At 44.7% G+C, this 22,204-nt stretch overlaps 6 non-coding genes and 2 pseudogenes across 6 annotated transcripts; all 8 read right to left on the bottom strand.

Moving 5' to 3' along the window:
• Positions 1-1,631: 1,631 nt before the first annotated feature.
• LOC130337386 (U2 spliceosomal RNA) lies at positions 1,632-1,822 on the bottom strand. The gene has a single exon (XR_008878273.1). It is a non-coding gene; the product is annotated as a U2 spliceosomal RNA (small nuclear RNA).
• Positions 1,823-3,929: 2,107 nt separating this feature from the next.
• On the bottom strand, positions 3,930-4,120 carry LOC130337375 (U2 spliceosomal RNA). Its single transcript, XR_008878264.1, has one exon. It is a non-coding gene; the product is annotated as a U2 spliceosomal RNA (small nuclear RNA).
• A 2,094-nt stretch (positions 4,121-6,214) lies between these two features.
• Positions 6,215-6,405, bottom strand: LOC130337374 (U2 spliceosomal RNA). Its single transcript, XR_008878262.1, has one exon. It is a non-coding gene; the product is annotated as a U2 spliceosomal RNA (small nuclear RNA).
• A 2,099-nt stretch (positions 6,406-8,504) lies between these two features.
• Positions 8,505-8,695, bottom strand: LOC130337373 (U2 spliceosomal RNA). Its single transcript, XR_008878261.1, has one exon. It is a non-coding gene; the product is annotated as a U2 spliceosomal RNA (small nuclear RNA).
• A 2,118-nt stretch (positions 8,696-10,813) lies between these two features.
• LOC130337371 (U2 spliceosomal RNA) lies at positions 10,814-11,004 on the bottom strand. The gene has a single exon (XR_008878259.1). It is a non-coding gene; the product is annotated as a U2 spliceosomal RNA (small nuclear RNA).
• A 2,107-nt stretch (positions 11,005-13,111) lies between these two features.
• On the bottom strand, positions 13,112-13,302 carry LOC130337388 (U2 spliceosomal RNA). Its single transcript, XR_008878276.1, has one exon. It is a non-coding gene; the product is annotated as a U2 spliceosomal RNA (small nuclear RNA).
• Positions 13,303-15,397: 2,095 nt separating this feature from the next.
• Positions 15,398-15,605, bottom strand: LOC130337396 (U2 spliceosomal RNA; annotated as a pseudogene).
• Positions 15,606-20,631: 5,026 nt separating this feature from the next.
• Positions 20,632-20,764, bottom strand: LOC130337406 (U2 spliceosomal RNA; annotated as a pseudogene).
• Between the last annotated feature and the right edge of the window lie 1,440 nt (positions 20,765-22,204).

The raw sequence follows: 22,204 nt of genomic DNA, 5'->3' as shown, positions 1-22,204 counted from the left end.
CAGAGCAGTGCTGATGCTCCTCATAAAGCTGTCGCTGCTGTGAAGGTTCTAGGTGACATCACAAATCCCTATGGTTACATACACAACAAAGCTGGGTTGTTGTTGTTTACACTCTGCAAGGCCTGTGGAAGTGAGTGACATCATAGCACTGTAGTTCTGAGGGTTCTAGATGGACGGCAACAATCTCCTGTTGCTTCTATGAAGGCCATAATAGACGACATCACCAAACAGCTCCATAGTCACATACACAGCAAAGGAGATGATGTTGTTTACACCTAGTGATGTCAGTGGTATTGAGTGACATCACAGCACAGTGCTAAGGCTCCTGGGCCTGGACACAGCAGCGGCTGCAATATCTCAACGGAGAATACGTTTATATATATATGTGTGTGTGTGCGCGTATATATATATATATATATATATATATATATATATTATATATATATTTCTCCGCCGAAATCACTTTTAAACCATTTCCACCTTTTTTTCCCTTCTCTTCCTCTTACTTTTTTTTCACGTTTTTTTACGTTTTTCTCCTTTTCGCCTCTTTTCTGGGCGTATTATTCTTCTTTTTTCTTCTTTTTTTTCGTCTAATGCATACCCCATCAGTGCAGCAATGCTTATTCAATACCGCCAGCAGATGGAGACACTGGGGGATAATTTTCTAAGGATTTATACTGATTTTTCCTGTCTGAATTTGTCGCACAGAAAGTTGCAGGCAAATATGTGTGACATTTCTGCGACTTTAGCTTCTGAGAGCATTTTTACAACATTATACATAGGTGCTGAATACATAAAAAGCGGACTGTTCAGCGACAGACAAGTCGCATCGGCTGAAAGTAGGCCAGGAATGTCAGTCCATGTTGGAGCAGGTTTAGATACAGTCTAAAGCATAGATCTCAAGTCTGTGCACAGAATTTAGCAAGGGCCTCGCACCTTCTGATGCATCAGGTAGGTGCACAATAGCATAGCCTAACCCTCTGTACTTTGGTCTATATTGATGCGGGACATAGACAGCCAGCTGATGACCAATCCATTAGTGCAATGGATGGCTGGAAGCATTTGTCTTTGCCTTTGCAATACCACAGAAGCAATGCATGGTCAATGTACAGCAATGACACACCTGTGTGAACAGCCAGGAGACCCCACCCGCCCCCCCCATGTTATGTTACATAGTTACATAGTTAGTACGGTCGAAAAAAAGACATATGTCCATCAAGTTCAACCAGGGAATTAGGGGTAGGGGTGTGGCGCGATATTGGGGAAGGGATGAGATTTTATATTTCTTCATAAGCATTAATCTTATTTTGTCAATTAGGAACATTCAGCACCCACCCGCTATCAAGGCAGCTGCCTATCATGTCATCGCCCTACTGCACAGGTGTGCTGGCTACTCAAAAGATCCAATTAAGGAGGCCATTTAGTCAGCAGCAGCAGAAGTCCTGTGCCTGGACGCTCCAACAGCGGCCAGACACAAGCAGAATGCAGAAGCAGCAGAAGCAGCAGCAGCACCACCTTTTGTTTTTTGGCTGCAGCAGCAGCAGCAGAAGGCCCACAGGGCTGGCTAGCTTGGCTAGCCAGCAAGCAGGTAGCAATGAAAGTAGGAATCTTTTCTTTTTAACCCTGTAAGGGGTGTGTGCACTGTACCCGAAGATACTGCCATATCGGGTCAATGCATAGGGCGACGGAAGCAAGCTTCGAAATCGGCCCCCGTTCTCAAAATCCATTTAATATATGGTCCCCAGATAGGGGACGTATCAGATATTAAACTGATAAGAACAGATACTACACTTGATCTTAGCCAAAAGGCCGAGAAAGCGATAACCGTGAAAGGGGCGGGGCCCAACAAGGTGCCCTTCATGGGCACTATCACTGCTTGCTGTCAGGGAGGCTGCCAGACAATTTTCCATGCAACACTCTGGGCTGGGGGGCAGTCAACCACCAGTACACACAGCAGAACCTAAACCCATACCATTATTGCTAAGCAGCAAGACAGGGGCCCATTGCACTCCCCACGGGGCCTTTTGAAATGCAATCCATAACCCCGGATTTGCCAGGAACCCTTCTTACTCCTCCTACTTGCATGTGACACTGGGCTTAGGATCTGCATAGGAAACACACACACAAGCACACACCTACCTTTGTTGCCTGCAGATGCCTCCTTGGCTGTCCCCAAACGGTATCAAACCAACACCCACGGAAGCTGTAAGCATAGAGGACATGCCTGCACCCCATTGGACTTACCTGTGTGGGTTAAATCCGGGTTATTTGACAACCTATGGCGGTGATGGTTCTGCTCAGGCAGAGCAGTGCTGATGCTCCTCAATAAAGCTGTCGCTGCTGTGAAGGTTCTAGGTGACATCACAAATCCCTATAGTTACATACACAACAAAGCTGGGTTGTTGTTGTTTACACTCTGCAAGGCCTGTGGAAGTGAGTGACATCATAGCACTGTAGTTCTGAGGGTTCTAGATGGATGCAACAATCTCCTGTTGCTTCTATGAAGGCCATAATAGACGACATCACCAAAACAGCTCCATAGTCACATACACAGCAAAGGAGAGATGTTGTTTACACCTAGTGATGTCAGTGGTATTGAGTGACATCACAGCACAGTGCTAAGGCTCCTGGGCCTGGACACAGCAGCGGCTGCAATATCTCAACGGAGAATACGTTTATATATATGTGTGTGTGTGCGGCGTATATATATTATATATATATATATAGATATATATTGATATATATATATTTCTCCGCCGAAATCAAAATCACTTTTAAACCCATTTCCACCTTTTTTTCCCTTCTCTTCCTCTTACTTTTTTTTCACGTTTTTTTACGTTTTTCTCCTTTTCGCCTCTTTTCTGGGCGTATTATTCTTCTTTTTCTTCTTTTTTTTCGTCTAATGCCATACCCCATCAGTGCAGCAATGCTTATTCAATACCGCCAGCAGATGGAGACACTGGGGGATAATTTTCTAAGGATTTATACTGATTTTTCCTGTCTGAATTTGTCGCACAGAAAGTTGCAGGCCAAATATGTGTGACATTTCTGCGACTTTAGCTTCTAGAGCATTTTTACAACATTATACATAGGTGCTGAATACATAAAAAGCGACTGTTCAGCGACAGACAAGTCGCATCGGCTGAAAGTAGGCCAGAATGTCAGTCCATGTTGGAGCAGGTTTAGATACAGTCTAAAGCATAGATCTCAAAGTCTGTGCACAGAATTTAGCAAGGGCCTCGCACCTTCTGATGCATCAGGTAGGTGCACAATAGCATAGCCTAACCCTCTGTACTTTGGTCTATATTGATGCGGGACATAGACAGCCAGCTGATGACCAATCCATTAGTGCAATGGATGGCTGGAAGCATTTGTCTTTGCCTTTGCAATACCACAGAAGCAATGCATGGTCAATGTACAGCAATGACACACCTGTGTGAACAGCCAGGAGACCCCCCCCCCCATGTTATGATACATAGTTACATAGTTAGTACGGTCGAAAAAAGACATATGTCCATCAAGTTCAACCAGGGAATTAAGGGGTAGGGGTGTGGCGCGATATTGGGGAAGGGATGAGATTTTATATTTCTTCATAAGCATTAATCTTATTTTGTCAATTAGGAACATTCAGCACCCACCCGCTATCAAGGCAGCTGCCTATCATGTCATGCCCTACCTGCACAGGTGTGCTGGCTACTCAAATGATCCAATTAAGGAGGCCATTTAGTCAGCAGCAGCAGAAGTCCTGTGCCTGGACGCTCCAACAGCGGCCAGACACAAGCAGAAGCAGAAGCAGCAGAAGCAGCAGCAGCACCACCTTTTGTTTTTTGGCTGCAGCAGCAGCAGCAAGGCCCACAGGGCTGGCTAGCTGGCTAGCCAGCAAGCAGGTAGCAATGAAAGTAGGAATCTTTCTTTTTAACCCTGTAAGGGGGTGGTGCACTGTACCCGAAGATACTGCCATATCGGGTCAATGCATAGGGCGACGGAAGCAAGCTTCGAAATCGGCCCCCGTTCTCAAAAATCCATTTAATATATGGTCCCCAGATAGGGGACGTATCAGATATTAAACTGATAAGAACAGATACTACACTTGATCTTAGCCAAAAGGCCGAGAAGCGATAACCGTGAAAGGGGCGGGCCCAACAAGGTGCCCTTCATGGGCACTATCACTGCTTGCTGTCAGGGAGGCTGCCAGACAATTTTCCATGCACACTCTGGGCTGGGGGGCAGTCAACCACCAGTACACACAGCAGAACCTAAACCCATACCATTATTGCTAAGCAGCAAGACAGGGGCCCATTGCACTCCCACGGGGCCTTTTTAAATGCAATCCATAACCCGGATTTGCCAGGAACCCTTCTTACTCCTCCTACTTGCATGTGACACTGGGCTTAGGATCTGCATAGGAAACACACACACAAGCACACACCTACCTTTGTTGCCTGCAGATGCCTCCTTGGCTGTCCCCAAACGGTATCAAACCAACACCCACGGGAAGCTGTAAGCATAGAGGACATGCCTGCACCCCATTGGACTTACCTGTGTGGGTTAAATCCGGGTTATTTGACAACCTATGGCGGTGATGGTTCTGCTCAGGCAGAGCAGTGCTGATGCTCCTCATAAAGCTGTCGCTGCTGTGAAGGTTCTAGGTGACATCACAAATCCCTATGGTTACATACACAACAAAGCTGGGTTGTTGTTGTTTACACTCTGCAAGGCCTGTGGAAGTGAGTGACATCATAGCACTGTAGTTCTGAGGGTTCTAGATGGATGCAACAATCTCCTGTTGCTTCTATGAAGGCCATAATAGACGACATCACCAAACAGCTCCATAGTCACATACACAGCAAAGGAGAGATGTTGTTTACACCTAGTGATGTCAGTGGTATTGAGTGACATCACAGCACAGTGCTAAAGCTCCTGGGCCTGGACACAGCAGCGGCTGCAATATCTCAACGGAGAATACGTTTATATATATGTGTGTGTGTGCGCGTATATATATATATATATATATATATATATATATATATATATATATTTCTCCGCCGAAATCACTTTTAAACCCATTTCCACCTTTTTTTCCCTTCTCTTCCTCTTACTTTTTTTTCACGTTTTTTTACGTTTTTCTCCTTTTCGCCTCTTTTCTGGGCGTATTATTCTTCTTTTTCTTCTTTTTTTTCGTCTAATGCATACCCCATCAGTGCAGCAATGCTTATTCAATACCGCCAGCAGATGGAGACACTGGGGGATAATTTTCTAAGGATTTATACTGATTTTTCCTGTCTGAATTTGTCGCACAGAAAGTTGCAGGCCAAATATGTGTGAGATTTCTGCGACTTTAGCTTCTAGAGCATTTTTACAACATTATACATAGGTGCTGAATACATAAAAAGCGACTGTTCAGCGACAGACAAGTCGCATCGGCTGAAAGTAGGCCAGAATGTCAGTCCATGTTGGAGCAGGTTTAGATACAGTCTAAAGCATAGATCTCAAAGTCTGTGCACAGAATTTAGCAAGGGCCTCGCACCTTCTGATGCATCAGGTAGGTGCACAATAGCATAGCCTAACCCTCTGTACTTTGGTCTATATTGATGCGGGACATAGACAGCTAGCTGATGACCAATCCATTAGTGCAATGGATGGCTGGAAGCATTTGTCTTTGCCTTTGCAATACCACAGAAGCAATGCATGGTCAATGTACAGCAATGACACACCTGTGTGAACAGCCAGGAGACCCCCCCCCCCCCCATGTTATGATACATAGTTACATAGTTAGTACGGTCGAAAAAAGACATATGTCCATCAAGTTCAACCAGGGAATTAAGGGGTAGGGGTGTGGCGCGATATTGGGGAAGGGATGAGATTTTATATTTCTTCATAAGCATTAATCTTATTTTGTCAATTAGGAACATTCAGCACCCACCCGCTATCAAGGCAGCTGCCTATCATGTCATGCCCTACCTGCACAGGTGTGCTGGCTACTCAAATGATCCAATTAAGGAGGCCATTTAGTCAGCAGCAGCAGAAGTCCTGTGCCTGGACGCTCCAACAGCGGCCAGACACAAGCAGAAGCAGAAGCAGCAGAAGCAGCAGCAGCACCACCTTTTGTTTTTTGGCTGCAGCAGCAGCAGCAAGGCCCACAGGGCTGGCTAGCTGGCTAGCCAGCAAGCAGGTAGCAATGAAAGTAGGAATCTTTCTTTTTAACCCTGTAAGGGGGTGGTGCACTGTACCCGAAGATACTGCCATATCGGGTCAATGCATAGGGCGACGGAAGCAAGCTTCGAAATCGGCCCCCGTTCTCAAAAATCCATTTAATATATGGTCCCCAGATAGGGGACGTATCAGATATTAAACTGATAAGAACAGATACTACACTTGATCTTAGCCAAAAGGCCGAGAAGCGATAACCGTGAAAGGGGCGGGCCCAACAAGGTGCCCTTCATGGGCACTATCACTGCTTGCTGTCAGGGAGGCTGCCAGACAATTTTCCATGCACACTCTGGGCTGGGGGGCAGTCAACCACCAGTACACACAGCAGAACCTAAACCCATACCATTATTGCTAAGCAGCAAGACAGGGGCCCATTGCACTCCCACGGGGCCTTTTTAAATGCAATCCATAACCCGGATTTGCCAGGAACCCTTCTTACTCCTCCTACTTGCATGTGACACTGGGCTTAGGATCTGCATAGGAAACACACACACAAGCACACACCTACCTTTGTTGCCTGCAGATGCCTCCTTGGCTGTCCCCAAACGGTATCAAACCAACACCCACGGGAAGCTGTAAGCATAGAGGACATGCCTGCACCCCATTGGACTTACCTGTGTGGGTTAAATCCGGGTTATTTGACAACCTATGGCGGTGATGGTTCTGCTCAGGCAGAGCAGTGCTGATGCTCCTCATAAAGCTGTCGCTGCTGTGAAGGTTCTAGGTGACATCACAAATCCCTATGGTTACATACACAACAAAGCTGGGTTGTTGTTGTTTACACTCTGCAAGGCCTGTGGAAGTGAGTGACATCATAGCACTGTAGTTCTGAGGGTTCTAGATGGATGCAACAATCTCCTGTTGCTTCTATGAAGGCCATAATAGACGACATCACCAAACAGCTCCATAGTCACATACACAGCAAAGGAGAGATGTTGTTTACACCTAGTGATGTCAGTGGTATTGAGTGACATCACAGCACAGTGCTAAAGCTCCTGGGCCTGGACACAGCAGCGGCTGCAATATCTCAACGGAGAATACGTTTATATATATGTGTGTGTGTGCGCGTATATATATATATATATATATATATATATATATATATATATATATATATTTCTCCGCCGAAATCACTTTTAAACCCATTTCCACCTTTTTTTCCCTTCTCTTCCTCTTACTTTTTTTTCACGTTTTTTTACGTTTTTCTCCTTTTCGCCTCTTTTCTGGGCGTATTATTCTTCTTTTTCTTCTTTTTTTTCGTCTAATGCATACCCCATCAGTGCAGCAATGCTTATTCAATACCGCCAGCAGATGGAGACACTGGGGGATAATTTTCTAAGGATTTATACTGATTTTTCCTGTCTGAATTTGTCGCACAGAAAGTTGCAGGCCAAATATGTGTGAGATTTCTGCGACTTTAGCTTCTAGAGCATTTTTACAACATTATACATAGGTGCTGAATACATAAAAAGCGACTGTTCAGCGACAGACAAGTCGCATCGGCTGAAAGTAGGCCAGAATGTCAGTCCATGTTGGAGCAGGTTTAGATACAGTCTAAAGCATAGATCTCAAAGTCTGTGCACAGAATTTAGCAAGGGCCTCGCACCTTCTGATGCATCAGGTAGGTGCACAATAGCATAGCCTAACCCTCTGTACTTTGGTCTATATTGATGCGGGACATAGACAGCTAGCTGATGACCAATCCATTAGTGCAATGGATGGCTGGAAGCATTTGTCTTTGCCTTTGCAATACCACAGAAGCAATGCATGGTCAATGTACAGCAATGACACACCTGTGTGAACAGCCAGGAGACCCCCCCCCCCCCCCATGTTATGATACATAGTTACATAGTTAGTACGGTCGAAAAAAGACATATGTCCATCAAGTTCAACCAGGGAATTAAGGGGTAGGGGTGTGGCGCGATATTGGGGAAGGGATGAGATTTTATATTTCTTCATAAGCATTAATCTTATTTTGTCAATTAGGAACATTCAGCACCCACCCGCTATCAAGGCAGCTGCCTATCATGTCATGCCCTACCTGCACAGGTGTGCTGGCTACTCAAATGATCCAATTAAGGAGGCCATTTAGTCAGCAGCAGCAGAAGTCCTGTGCCTGGACGCTCCAACAGCGGCCAGACACAAGCAGAAGCAGAAGCAGCAGAAGCAGCAGCAGCACCACCTTTTGTTTTTTGGCTGCAGCAGCAGCAGCAAGGCCCACAGGGCTGGCTAGCTGGCTAGCCAGCAAGCAGGTAGCAATGAAAGTAGGAATCTTTCTTTTTAACCCTGTAAGGGGGTGGTGCACTGTACCCGAAGATACTGCCATATCGGGTCAATGCATAGGGCGACGGAAGCAAGCTTCGAAATCGGCCCCCGTTCTCAAAAATCCATTTAATATATGGTCCCCAGATAGGGGACGTATCAGATATTAAACTGATAAGAACAGATACTACACTTGATCTTAGCCAAAAGGCCGAGAAGCGATAACCGTGAAAGGGGCGGGCCCAACAAGGTGCCCTTCATGGGCACTATCACTGCTTGCTGTCAGGGAGGCTGCCAGACAATTTTCCATGCACACTCTGGGCTGGGGGGCAGTCAACCACCAGTACACACAGCAGAACCTAAACCCATACCATTATTGCTAAGCAGCAAGACAGGGGCCCATTGCACTCCCACGGGGCCTTTTTAAATGCAATCCATAACCCGGATTTGCCAGGAACCCTTCTTACTCCTCCTACTTGCATGTGACACTGGGCTTAGGATCTGCATAGGAAACACACACACAAGCACACACCTACCTTTGTTGCCTGCAGATGCCTCCTTGGCTGTCCCCAAACGGTATCAAACCAACACCCACGGGAAGCTGTAAGCATAGAGGACATGCCTGCACCCCATTGGACTTACCTGTGTGGGTTAAATCCGGGTTATTTGACAACCTATGGCGGTGATGGTTCTGCTCAGGCAGAGCAGTGCTGATGCTCCTCATAAAGCTGTCGCTGCTGTGAAGGTTCTAGGTGACATCACAAATCCCTATGGTTACATACACAACAAAGCTGGGTTGTTGTTGTTTACACTCTGCAAGGCCTGTGGAAGTGAGTGACATCATAGCACTGTAGTTCTGAGGGTTCTAGATGGATGCAACAATCTCCTGTTGCTTCTATGAAGGCCATAATAGACGACATCACCAAACAGCTCCATAGTCACATACACAGCAAAGGAGAGATGTTGTTTACACCTAGTGATGTCAGTGGTATTGAGTGACATCACAGCACAGTGCTAAGGCTCCTGGGCCTGGACACAGCAGCGGCTGCAATATCTCAACGGAGAATACGTTTATATATATGTGTGTGTGTGTGTGCGCGTATATATATATATATATATATATATATATATATATATATATATATATATATATATATTTCTCCGCCGAAATCACTTTTAAACCCATTTCCACCTTTTTTTCCCTTCTCTTCCTCTTACTTTTTTTTCACGTTTTTTTACGTTTTTCTCCTTTTCGCCTCTTTTCTGGGCGTATTATTCTTCTTTTTCTTCTTTTTTTTCGTCTAATGCATACCCCATCAGTGCAGCAATGCTTATTCAATACCGCCAGCAGATGGAGACACTGGGGGATAATTTTCTAAGGATTTATACTGATTTTTCCTGTCTGAATTTGTCGCACAGAAAGTTGCAGGCCAAATATGTGTGACATTTCTGCGACTTTAGCTTCTAGAGCATTTTTACATCATTATACATAGGTTCTGAATACATAAAAAGCGACTGTTAAGCGACAGACAAGTCGCATCGGCTGAAAGTAGGCCAGAATGTCAGTCCATGTTGGAGCAGGTTTAGATACAGTCGAAAGCATAGATCTCAAAGTCTGTGCACAGAATTTAGCAAGGGCCTCGCACCTTCTGATGCATCAGGTAGGTGCACAATAGCATAGCCTAACCCTCTGTACTTTGGTCTATATTGATGCGGGACATAGACAGCCAGCTGATGACCAATCCATTAGTGCAATGGATGGCTGGAAGCATTTGTCTTTGCCTTTGCAATACCACAGAAGCAATGCATGGTCAATGTACAGCAATGACACACCTGTGTGAACAGCCAGGAGACCCCCCCCCCCCCATGTTATGTTACATAGTTACATAGTTAGTACGGTCGAAAAAAGACATATGTCCATCAAGTTCAACCAGGGAATTAAGGGGTAGGGGTGTGGCGCGATATTGGGGAAGGGATGAGATTTTATATTTCTTCATAAGCATTAATCTTATTTTGTCAATTAGGAACATTCAGCACCCACCCGCTATCAAGGCAGCTGCCTATCATGTCATGCCCTACCTGCACAGGTGTGCTGGCTACTCAAATGATCCAATTAAGGAGGCCATTTAGTCAGCAGCAGCAGAAGTCCTGTGCCTGGACGCTCCAACAGCGGCCAGACACAAGCAGAAGCAGAAGCAGCAGAAGCAGCAGCAGCACCACCTTTTGTTTTTTGGCTGCAGCAGCAGCAGCAGCAGCAGCAAGGCCCACAGGGCTGGCTAGCTGGCTAGCCAGCAAGCAGGTAGCAATGAAAGTAGGAATCTTTCTTTTTAACCCTGTAAGGGGGTGGTGCACTGTACCCGAAGATACTGCCATATCGGGTCAATGCATAGGGCGACGGAAGCAAGCTTCGAAATCGGCCCCCGTTCTCAAAAATCCATTTAATATATGGTCCCCAGATAGGGGACGTATCAGATATTAAACTGATAAGAACAGATACTACACTTGATCTTAGCCAAAAGGCCGAGAAGCGATAACCGTGAAAGGGGCGGGCCCAACAAGGTCCCCTTCATGGGCACTATCACTGCTTGCTGTCAGGGAGGCTGCCAGACAATTTTCCATGCACACTCTGGGCTGGGGGGCAGTCAACCACCAGTACACACAGCAGAACCTAAACCCATACCATTATTGCTAAGCAGCAAGACAGGGGCCCATTGCACTCCCACGGGGCCTTTTTAAATGCAATCCATAACCCGGATTTGCCAGGAACCCTTCTTACTCCTCCTACTTGCATGTGACACTGGGCTTAGGATCTGCATAGGAAACACACACACAAGCACACACCTACCTTTGTTGCCTGCAGATGCCTCCTTGGCTGTCCCCAAACGGTATCAAACCAACACCCACGGGAAGCTGTAAGCATAGAGGACATGCCTGCACCCCATTGGACTTACCTGTGTGGGTTAAATCCGGGTTATTTGACAACCTATGGCGGTGATGGTTCTGCTCAGGCAGAGCAGTGCTGATGCTCCTCATAAAGCTGTCGCTGCTGTGAAGGTTCTAGGTGACATCACAAATCCCTATGGTTACATACACAACAAAGCTGGGTTGTTGTTGTTTACACTCTGCAAGGCCTGTGGAAGTGAGTGACATCATAGCACTGTAGTTCTGAGGGTTCTAGATGGATGCAACAATCTCCTGTTGCTTCTATGAAGGCCATAATAGACGACATCACCAAACAGCTCCATAGTCACATACACAGCAAAGGAGAGATGTTGTTTACACCTAGTGATGTCAGTGGTATTGAGTGACATCACAGCACAGTGCTAAGGCTCCTGGGCCTGGACACAGCAGCGGCTGCAATATCTCAACGGAGAATACGTTTATATATATGTGTGTGTGTGCGCGTATATATATATATATATATATATATATATATATATATATATATATATTTCTCCGCCGAAATCACTTTTAAACCCATTTCCACCTTTTTTTCCCTTCTCTTCCTCTTACTTTTTTTTCACGTTTTTTTACGTTTTTCTCCTTTTCGCCTCTTTTCTGGGCGTATTATTCTTCTTTTTCTTCTTTTTTTTCGTCTAATGCATACCCCATCAGTGCAGCAATGCTTATTCAATACCGCCAGCAGATGGAGACACTGGGGGATAATTTTCTAAGGATTTATACTGATTTTTCCTGTCTGAATTTGTCGCACAGAAAGTTGCAGGCCAAATATGTGTGACATTTCTGCGACTTTAGCTTCTAGAGCATTTTTACATCATTATACATAGGTTCTGAATACATAAAAAGCGACTGTTCAGCGACAGACAAGTCGCATCGGCTGAAAGTAGGCCAGAATGTCAGTCCATGTTGGAGCAGGTTTAGATACAGTCTAAAGCATAGATCTCAAAGTCTGTGCACAGAATTTAGCAAGGGCCTCGCACCTTCTGATGCATCAGGTAGGTGCACAATAGCATAGCCTAACCCTCTGTACTTTGGTCTATATTGATGCGGGACATAGACAGCCAGCTGATGACCAATCCATTAGTGCAATGGATGGCTGGAAGCATTTGTCTTTGCCTTTGCAATACCACAGAAGCAATGCATGGTCAATGTACAGCAATGACACACCTGTGTGAACAGCCAGGAGACCCCCCCCCCCCCCCCATGTTATGTTACATAGTTACATAGTTAGTACGGTCGAAAAAAGACATATGTCCATCAAGTTCAACCAGGGAATTAAGGGGTAGGGGTGTGGCGCGATATTGGGGAAGGGATGAGATTTTATATTTCTTCATAAGCATTAATCTTATTTTGTCAATTAGGAACATTCAGCACCCACCCGCTATCAAGGCAGCTGCCTATCATGTCATGCCCTACCTGCACAGGTGTGCTGGCTACTCAAATGATCCAATTAAGGAGGCCATTTAGTCAGCAGCAGCAGAAGTCCTGTGCCTGGACGCTCCAACAGCGGCCAGACACAAGCAGAAGCAGAAGCAGCAGAAGCAGCAGCAGCACCACCTTTTGTTTTTTGGCTGCAGCAGCAGCAGCAGCAGCAGCAAGGCCAACAGGGCTGGCTAGCTGGCTAGCCAGCAAGCAGGTAGCAATGAAAGTAGGAATCTTTCTTTTTAACCCTGTAAGGGGGTGGTGCACTGTACCCGAAGATACTGCCATATCGGGTCAATGCATAGGGTGACGGAAGCAAGCTTCGAAATCGGCCCCCGTTCTCAAAAATCCATTTAATATATGGTCCCCAGATAGGGGACGTATCAGATATTAAACTGATAAGAACAGATACTACACTTGATCTTAACCAAAAGGCCGAGAAGCGATAACCGTGAAAGGGGCGGGCCCAACAAGGTCCCCTTCATGGGCACTATCACTGCTTGCTGTCAGGGAGGCTGCCAGACAATTTTCCATGCACACTCTGGGCTGGGGGGCAGTCAACCACCAGTACACACAGCAGAACCTAAACCCATACCATTATTGCTAAGCAGCAAGACAGGGGCCCATTGCACTCCCACGGGGCCTTTTTAAATGCAATCCATAACCCGGATTTGCCAGGAACCCTTCTTACTCCTCCTACTTGCATGTGACACTGGGCTTAGGATCTGCATAGGAAACACACACACAAGCACACACCTACCTTTGTTGCCTGCAGATGCCTCCTTGGCTGTCCCCAAACGGTATCAAACCAACACCCACGGGAAGCTGTAAGCATAGAGGACATGCCTGCACCCCATTGGACTTACCTGTGTGGGTTAAATCCGGGTTATTTGACAACCTATGGCGGTGATGGTTCTGCTCAGGCAGAGCAGTGCTGATGCTCCTCATAAAGCTGTCGCTGCTGTGAAGGTTCTAGGTGACATCACAAATCCCTATGGTTACATACACAACAAAGCTGGGTTGTTGTTGTTTACACTCTGCAAGGCCTGTGGAAGTGAGTGACATCATAGCACTGTAGTTCTGAGGGTTCTAGATGGATGCAACAATCTCCTGTTGCTTCTATGAAGGCCATAATAGACGACATCACCAAACAGCTCCATAGTCACATACACAGCAAAGGAGAGATGTTGTTTACACCTAGTGATGTCAGTGGTATTGAGTGACATCACAGCACAGTGCTAAGGCTCCTGGGCCTGGACACAGCAGCGGCTGCAATATCTCAACGGAGAATACGTTTATATATATGTGTGTGTGTGCGCGTATATATATATATATATATATATATATATATATATATATTTCTCCGCCGAAATCACTTTTAAACCCATTTCCACCTTTTTATCCCTTCTCTTCCTCTTACTTTTTTTTCACGTTTTTTTACGTTTTTCTCCTTTTCGCCTCTTTTCTGGGCGTATTATTCTTCTTTTTCTTCTTTTTTTTCGTCTAATGCATACCCCATCAGTGCAGCAATGCTTATTCAATACCGCCAGCAGATGGAGACACTGGGGGATAATTTTCTAAGGATTTATACTGATTTTTCCTGTCTGAATTTGTCGCACAGAAAGTTGCAGGCCAAATATGTGTGACATTTCTGCGACTTTAGCTTCTAGAGCATTTTTACATCATTATACATAGGTTCTGAATACATAAAAAGCGACTGTTCAGCGACAGACAAGTCGCATCGGCTGAAAGTAGGCCAGAATGTCAGTCCATGTTGGAGCAGGTTTAGATACAGTCTAAAGCATAGATCTCAAAGTCTGTGCACAGAATTTAGCAAGGGCCTCGCACCTTCTGATGCATCAGGTAGGTGCACAATAGCATAGCCTAACCCTCTGTACTTTGGTCTATATTGATGCGGGACATAGACAGCCAGCTGATGACCAATCCATTAGTGCAATGGATGGCTGGAAGCATTTGTCTTTGCCTTTGCAATACCACAGAAGCAATGCATGGTCAATGTACAGCAATGACACACCTGTGTGAACAGCCAGGAGACCCCCCCCCCCCCCCATGTTATGTTACATAGTTACATAGTTAGTACGGTCGAAAAAAGACATATGTCCATCAAGTTCAACCAGGGAATTAAGGGGTAGGGGTGTGGCGCGATATTGGGGAAGGGATGAGATTTTATATTTCTTCATAAGCATTAATCTTATTTTGTCAATTAGGAACATTCAGCACCCACCCGCTATCAAGGCAGCTGCCTATCATGTCATGCCCTACCTGCACAGGTGTGCTGGCTACTCAAATGATCCAATTAAGGAGGCCATTTAGTCAGCAGCAGCAGAAGTCCTGTGCCTGGACGCTCCAACAGCGGCCAGACACAAGCAGAAGCAGAAGCAGCAGAAGCAGCAGCAGCACCACCTTTTGTTTTTTGGCTGCAGCAGCAGCAGCAGCAGCAAGGCCCACAGGGCTGGCTAGCTGGCTAGCCAGCAAGCAGGTAGCAATGAAAGTAGGAATCTTTCTTTTTAACCCTGTAAGGGGGTGGTGCACTGTACCCGAAGATACTGCCATATCGGGTCAATGCATAGGGCGACGGAAGCAAGCTTCGAAATCGGCCCCCGTTCTCAAAAATCCATTTAATATATGGTCCCCAGATAGGGGACGTATCAGATATTAAACTGATAAGAACAGATTTTTTTTTTTTTTAACTTGACTACCCTTACGGGGGCAACTTTATTAAAAATTAAATAATATTAACAAAGTTGTGCAAATATGTCAATAAATACAGTTACATATAAATAACATATTTACAACATATTAAAACATAAAATGGGCACTTGGTGGCTTTACAAGATAGAATTCCATTCTTTTAAAAACCATTTTCTAGATAAAAGCGGAAATCTCTTCTTGTCTAAAAGATAGTACTGGTACATTTCATAAAAACAGATAGATAAAATGTCCTTCACAGATAAAACCTCATGCTTGAACAATAAAATATTCCTGGCCTTCCACAGAGCTGCCTTCACACAGTTTATGATCTTCCATGCAATAGTCTCTTGAGTCCGTGTTGGGCATTCCAGGCAACCATAAAAAACCACTGCAATATTTAAGTCTTTTAGTCCAGTTATCCTTTTTACCAGAGGGAGTATCTTTGTCCATATTTTCTGCGAGTAAAAACAAGTCCATATTAGATGGTGCACGGTCTCCTCTTGTCGGCATCCCTCCCTCGGGCAGGTTGCAGAGTTGGATAATCCTCTTCGGTGCTGGAATGCCCGGCATGGAAGACACTCGTGTGCGCAGCTCCAGGCCAGGTCCTTCTGTGAATTAAAAAGATAATTAATACTCAACATCTTCCAAATCTGTATACACTTCTGTTCGTTAAAATTTTTGATGGGAGTCACGGTACTGGTTTCTTTTATTTCCTTTAGTAGTTTTTTGCTATTGCACAGATCCTGAACACTTTTACCTTTAAAATTATATAAGTTTAAAATTTTTCCTAAAATCATGTATTGAGGGGGTAAATTCAAAGAATAAGGGCAACTTAAAACTGTAGAAAACCAGCCGTTCCTCCGCATAAAATAACCAGTATTAAAACGAACAAAATAAGACCAGTAGCTATCTTTAAAAACAGTAGTAAAACACATGCTAAAAAACTTTATTAAAAGGAAAGCTTTAAAATCTGGAAAATCCTTACCGCCCCTGGAGTTCGGTTTTATCACAATTTGTCTCTTTAATTTTTCGCTCTTAGAACTCCAAAAGAAAGTAAAACAAGCTTTTGTTATTTTCTTTAGAACCATTTCGGGGGGTGGGAAAACCAGACTTAAATACAATAAAATAGGTAAAAGCACCATTTTTGTAATTAAAACCTTCCCTTCCATTGTAAGTTCTCGCATGTTCCACATACATATTTTCTTATTTATTTTTTGAGCCACCAAGTCCCAGCTATTAAAACCATTATTAGACTCGTCAAAGGAGACACCTAAAATCTGCACCGACTCAGACACAGGGACGGGCACATCATACAAAGGCATTCCGCCTATGTTTAAAATGTTACTTTTGTTAAAATTGACTTTAAAACCGGAGGCACAATTAAAATATTGAATCTGTTTTAGCGTCTTCTGAAGCGATGGGGTGTCCCTGCAAAACACCGCAACATCGTCCATGTACCCCACTACCTTCGCCTCTAGTCCCCCTCCTCCTGGCAGGGGGACTCCATAGATCTGCTTATCCTTTCGTATTGTACATAAAAGAGGCTCTATTGCGCAAATGAAGAGTAGTGGGGACAAGGGACACCCCTGCTTCACTCCGGAATTTAAAATCACGCCCTGTGTCTTAAAACCATTTACTAAAATTTTACTAGTACAGTTATCATAAAAAGCTCTAAGAGACAATAAAAAGCCATCAGGTATACCCATTTTCTCTAAAACCTTAAAAAGATAAAAATGTGACACCCTGTCGAAAGCTTTTTCAAAATCTATGCATAAAACCGCCAGCTTTCCTTTTCTTAATTTGGTGTCGCTAATTACATCCTTTAAAAGGTTTAGGTTCTCCCATAAACTCCTCCCAGGCACCCCACAGACTTGGTTTGTATGAATTATTTTATGGATTACGTTCTTTAAGCGGTTAGCACACAGTTTCGCCATTATTTTATAGTCGCAGTTCAGAAGGGTGATTGGTCTCCAGTTTTTGAGTTCCGACCGGTCTCCCTTTTTGAATAGCAGGGAGACATCACCCTTCTTCCATGAGCCTGGGAGGATTTTAGACTTAAAGACTTCCGTAAAAAGGGAGAACAAATCTTCTTTTAAAATACCATAAAAAGTAACATAAAATTCAATGGGTATACCATCCGGCCCAGGCACTTTACCTGTTTTAAAACTCTTGACGGTCTCTAAAATCTCCTGCTCTGAAATATTCTGCAATAAAAAAGACTGTGAGACAGGATCTAAAAAATTGGTGATCTCCTTTAACGAGTCATTCATAAAACATTCATCAATGTGTTTTACATTAAAAAGATCCGCATAAAACTCTTGCACCTTTTTTAAAATACCCTGTACATCATTCACTCCTTCAATGTTTTCTATTAACCTTCTATTTTCATGTATTTTCTTAAAAAAATACCTGGAGCAGGTCTCGTTTTCCTCAAGATGCTGTATTCGAGACCTAAAGATAATTTCTTTTCCTTTCTGCTCCAGGCACTTAGTTATTTCTTTTTTAAGATCATGTACCTCCTTCTCCACCTCCATCCCATGTGCTCTGAATTTGTACAGGGTTTGCAGACGAGTATTTAGGATATTATAAAATTCACGTTTTTCTTTAGCTTTCCTAACCCCAACACGGATAAAAAATTCTTTTATTTTTAGTTTCATTTTTTCCCACCAGATACTGGTGGGAGTGTTGGGGTCTTTTACTCGTCTGCATTCCTTGTAAAAGGTGATAAAATCTGATAAAACCTGCGGATCTTCTAAAAGGGACACGTTTAACTTCCAGGCATTCCTACCAGTTCTCCTTTTAAAATCACTTTTAACTTTAAAATACAATAATTTATGGTCAGAAAAAACATTGGTAAAAAGATCACAGTTAAAAGGCAGTACTTGATAAGAACAAAAAATAAAATCTATCCTGGAGCTACAGCTTGCATTGCTCCAGGTAACACCGTCTTCCTCTGGTACGTTAAAATTACATTTTTTAAAAACATCAGTGAGATTAAAATCTAAAATCAAGTTTTTTAACATAAAAGACGTCTTATCATAGTTCCTACTCACTGCGTTCGAAAAACGGCGTTCTCCCCTTAAAATACAATTAAAATCACCTGATAAAACAAGAGGACTAGAATTGTTAATAAAAAGGGGTAAAATCTCCAACATTTTTATTCTTTCATTCTTATCAGGAGAACCATAAAAATTTAAAAACTGCCATTTAATACCATTAATAAAAGCGCTGACCAATAAAATTCTGCCTGGTAAAATTTCGTTAAAACTCTCAATTAAAACGTTCCCTTTAAAAAGTATGGCGACCCCTGCTGATCTGGACTCATTTGATCCAGACCAGACTGATGGACCGTGCACCCAATCATCTTCATATTCTTTATAATTTAATCTGTGCGGGATGCCACATTCCTGCAGGAAAAGGACGGAAGCAGCAAAAACCGACAAGTAATTAAATAGGGCAACCCTTCTTACTCTGGCGCTCACACTTCTCACGTTCAAGGACAGACCGGACAACTCAGCCATGGGAATGTACAAGAAAACGTCTTACACCTCTGATTCCCCCTCCGAAGCCTCATACCCCCCAAAATCTGACTCAACTGTACGCATAGAGGAAGCAGGAGAGGAGGCACCATCACTCAGCCGACCCCCCTCCTCCATCATGATTGAGGCATAGTTGTTCTCGGGCATCCTGGCAATCAGGGCTCCAGACTCATTGGGTTCTTCCACCTCTTGCCCCTCCATAGGGGTCGGGTGTTCACTTAGTTCCGTCTCTGGTACCTCAGAGACGGTCACCCCTGAAACCTCCTCCTGGCAGGGAGGAGGGGGGGTATCCCCTATGGGGACCTGTGGAGGAACGTCACTTGGGTTCCCTGCATCCGCAGGTACTTCCATCGGCTCCCCCTGGACCGCCTCCGAATAGAGTCTTCTGGAGCCCCTCCGCCTTTTAACCTTCACCTCTCCACCCGGATCATCGCTCTCAGGGGGACCCTGAGCCAGAGGTTGCTGAGGAGCGGATTCGGCCGCCGTCCGCTCCTCTCTTAACCCAGCATGCTCCTGGGGGCCAGTTTTTTCACCACTTGCACGTTTTTTGGCCATCCTCTGCTCTTTAGGGTCCCCTCCTTTTGACTGAGGGGGGTCTTTCTCCTTCGCCATCTCACCGCTTACCTCTTGTGGGGGGGTAATCACTGGCTCTGCTTGCCTCGGCTGGTGTCCCGGTTGCTGTCCTTGCTGCCTCCAGGGTTGCCACTGCTGCTCCGTCCTATGTCTGTGGGGACAAGAGGAGAAAAGGTGACCGAATTGTTGACAGAAATTGCACCTCCCTCCTCTTGTGCATTTCTCTGTCTCGTGCTGTGTGCTACCACATTTTTTGCATGTACTTTCACAGTTTTCTTTTGTGTGTCCATATCTGTGACACTTCCTGCAGTAGCTTGGCATCCCCGCATAAAAGAGGTCGCCACACATATTATTTATTTTAAAACGAGCTGGTGGTAGTTGAATTCCCCCTGGCAATCTGTCATCTTTTTTGCATGTAACCTGAAATCTCCACTTAGATGTCCAGATGCCACAGCTGTTCATGATTTTTCCTCTGCACTCAACCTTACTAAAATAGACTTGTAAAAACAACTCAACATCGTGTAGGTTGGCGAAAGGGGAATACATCTTTACTACCACCAGCTTAATATCGTCTAGAACGTGCTCAATAATCCGGACACCCTGAAGCTTTTTGTCTTTACTCGCAGCAGCTCTGGTAACAAAATCTCTGTGGATGCCATTTTGTGTGAACGTCACATCAAAAATTTTACGCTTCGGGTAGTCCTGGATTGCCAATATCTCGCCCTTCTGTATTCCGAAAACTCCTCCGAGCACGTCCTCTACTACGAATTTCAAATCGTCCGCCCTTTTGGTATCATCCGTGAGAATGACTCTCACAGTGTTTTTGATCCTTGCGTATGCCGGCACAGAACCTGGATCCGGATCATCATCCATGGTTCTAACCTCTCTCCACCCGAAGGTCTTGAGAGGCGATCGCTACTCGTTACCCTGGGACTAGGCCCTCTCCCCAATAGCAACAAGTGGGTGAAGCCCAGGCAATAAACCTGGGCGATCCCACAAGGCCGAGGAGAGGGGTACCCGAGTACCTTCTGACCAGATCTCCTGTATTACTACACTTGATCTTAGCCAAAAGGCCGAGAAGCGATAACCGTGAAAGGGGCGGGCCCAACAAGGTCCCCTTCATGGGCACTATCACTGCTTGCTGTCAGGGAGGCTGCCAGACAATTTTCCATGCACACTCTGGGCTAGGGGGCAGTCAACCACCAGTACACACATCAGAACCTAAACCCATACCATTATTGCTAAGCAGCAAGACAGGGGCCCATTGCACTCCCACGGGGCCTTTTTAAATGCAATCCATAACCCGGATTTGCCAGGAACCCTTCTTACTCCTCCTACTTGCATGTGACACTGGGCTTAGGATCTGCATAGGAAACACACACACAAGCACACACCTACCTTTGTTGCCTGCAGATGCCTCCTTGGCTGTCCCCAAACGGTATCAAACCAACACCCACGGGAAGCTGTAAGCATAGAGGACATGCCTGCACCCCATTGGACTTACCTGTGTGGGTTAAATCCGGGTTATTTGACAACCTATGGCGGTGATGGTTCTGCTCAGGCAGAGCAGTGCTGATGCTCCTCATAAAGCTGTCGCTGCTGTGAAGGTTCTAGGTGACATCACAAATCCCTATGGTTACATACACAACAAAGCTGGGTTGTTGTTGTTTACACTCTGCAAGGCCTGTGGAAGTGAGTGACATCATAGCACTGTAGTTCTGAGGGTTCTAGATGGATGCAACAATCTCCTGTTGCTTCTATGAAGGCCATAATAGACGACATCACCAAACAGCTCCATAGTCACATACACAGCAAAGGAGAGATGTTGTTTACACCTAGTGATGTCAGTGGTATTGAGTGACATCACAGCACAGTGCTAAGGCTCCTGGGCCTGGACACAGCAGCGGCTGCAATATCTCAACGGAGAATACGTTTATATATATGTGTGTGTGTGCGCGTATATATATATATATATATATATATATATATATATTTCTCCGCCGAAATCACTTTTAAACCCATTTCCACCTTTTTTTCCCTTCTCTTCCTCTTACTTTTTTTTCACGTTTTTTTACGTTTTTCTCCTTTTCGCCTCTTTTCTGGGCGTATTATTCTTCTTTTTCTTCTTTTTTTTCGTCTAATGCATACCCCATCAGTGCAGCAATGCTTATTCAATACCGCCAGCAGATGGAGACACTGGGGGATAATTTTCTAAGGATTTATACTGATTTTTCCTGTCTGAATTTGTCGCACAGAAAGTTGCAGGCCAAATATGTGTGACATTTCTGCGACTTTAGCTTCTAGAGCATTTTTACATCATTATACATAGGTTCTGAATACATAAAAAGCGACTGTTCAGCGACAGACAAGTCGCATCGGCTGAAAGTAGGCCAGAATGTCAGTCCATGTTGGAGCAGGTTTAGATACAGTCTAAAGCATAGATCTCAAAGTCTGTGCACAGAATTTAGCAAGGGCCTCGCACCTTCTGATGCATCAGGTAGGTGCACAATAGCATAGCCTAACCC

Source organism: Hyla sarda, unplaced genomic scaffold (assembly GCF_029499605.1).
Source record: "Hyla sarda isolate aHylSar1 unplaced genomic scaffold, aHylSar1.hap1 scaffold_496, whole genome shotgun sequence".
In the NCBI taxonomy this organism is placed as follows: domain Eukaryota; kingdom Metazoa; phylum Chordata; class Amphibia; order Anura; family Hylidae; genus Hyla; species Hyla sarda.
This window is presented reverse-complemented; position numbering and strand designations above follow the sequence as displayed.